Source organism: Corvus brachyrhynchos, unplaced genomic scaffold (assembly GCF_000691975.1).
Source record: "Corvus brachyrhynchos isolate BGI_N302 unplaced genomic scaffold, ASM69197v1 scaffold164, whole genome shotgun sequence".
Taxonomy (NCBI): domain Eukaryota; kingdom Metazoa; phylum Chordata; class Aves; order Passeriformes; family Corvidae; genus Corvus; species Corvus brachyrhynchos.
In genome coordinates this window covers 1,121,745-1,123,115 of record NW_008237426.1, presented here as the reverse complement: position 1 = coordinate 1,123,115, position 1,371 = coordinate 1,121,745, and the positions used below count along the sequence as shown (strand labels likewise).

Sequence of the window (1,371 nt, the reverse complement as noted above, 5' to 3'; positions counted from 1 at the left end):
CGGGCCTCATCCTCTGCTCGCTTGGAGGTTATCTTACTTGCTCACACTTGCTAACATTCTTGCCAAAAAGAGAGAAAACTACATCCACACAGCAAAAAGCATTTCTAACATTATATAATACCTACCTTTATACTTTGCGAGAAGCCAATATTATAATATATGTTTATAACAGCAGGAAGGTATTCGAGCATAAAGAACAGTTTGAAGGATCTGCTGAAGAACAGGGAAGGCAGAAAGGCCTCCAGTTTGTTTTCAGGATTCTGTTCTTAAAGATCATCACATTTTCATAACGCTTAGGCTCACAAACTCAGTCAGTGCCCCTGGTCACCATCAGCTGCCAGGTGAGGAAGGTTTTTTCTCACTCTCTCCTTCACCAGCAATTCCAGCCTCCATCATCCGCCTGTCCTGCCCACCTTTGCACCCTCAAAACTCTGAGGAATAACTTCAGAGGGAGAGAATACATAAATAAATGAGGAAGTCCTTTATGGCAATGCCTAGTAAGAAAGGGAACCTGATGGGCAGCCAATGAGCCCTGAGGGCCAGTCATGAATTCATGACAATGGCTGCTGACTAAATACCATCCTAAAAAGAAGGAGAAATCAACAAAAAAGCCTTCCACTATTCTATCTCCTTTACTGCTTACTTTGTCAGAGTCTGAGGAGATGACAATCACTCAAAACACAGAACTGAGTAAGAAAATTATCGGCTGCCTCAGCCAACGCGCTGTGGCACATAGTTGTCAAACTCTTGCAAATTTTGTCAGAAGTCTCTGAGTGAACGTTGCTGTGATTTCTAAAGAAGCCCAGAAAAACTCCCTCTCATTAAAAAGGAAAACCTCCCTTGCTCACTGCAGCCCCTCTGTGATGGATGCACCGGGCAGCAAAGGCGGTCCCAGCCCTGCTCCCAGCACGCGCGGCCTCAGGGCTGCGGGCAGGTCTGATGAGGACACCTCACCCTGGGAATGGCACGGAACACGGCGAGACCAGGAACTTTTCCACCAAAAAGAAAGAATAACCAACCCTACTAGGGCTGGTTACTAGCTTCGGACAGTGACTGCATTGCTGGACGTGAGCCTTTAGAGAAACTTTGGTGTGAGGCGGGGCAGAGGAGCTGTGGGACCGCAGGTACTGTCCTGTTGGGGCAGAGTGGAAACACAACACAGACCCACACGGGTGTTGCGAAACAAAGAAACAACCCCGAGGAGGGCATGGAGCAGCAGTACTACGTACGTGGAGGGTGCAGACACGATGCCCAGCCGGACATCAGCTCAGCGCTACTGAAGGCCCCGGCACCAGGGCAGTGCACACCGCGGGCTCCTCGCCCCGGCTCCCCGCTGCCCGAGGGCCCGGCTGCCTCGGCCCGGCCCGTTCC

At 50.5% G+C, this 1,371-nt stretch overlaps 1 long non-coding RNA gene across 14 annotated transcripts in view; it reads right to left on the bottom strand.

Moving 5' to 3' along the window:
* LOC108445929 overlaps positions 1–1,365 on the bottom strand; it is an 82,393-nt gene extending 81,028 nt beyond the window's left edge. For all 14 annotated transcript variants that reach the window (XR_001860964.1, XR_001860965.1, XR_001860971.1 and 11 more), the window contains exon 1: positions 1,230–1,365. This is a non-coding gene — a long non-coding RNA (uncharacterized LOC108445929). The remainder of the gene's footprint in view (positions 1–1,229) is intronic.
* Positions 1,366–1,371: the final 6 nt, after the last annotated feature.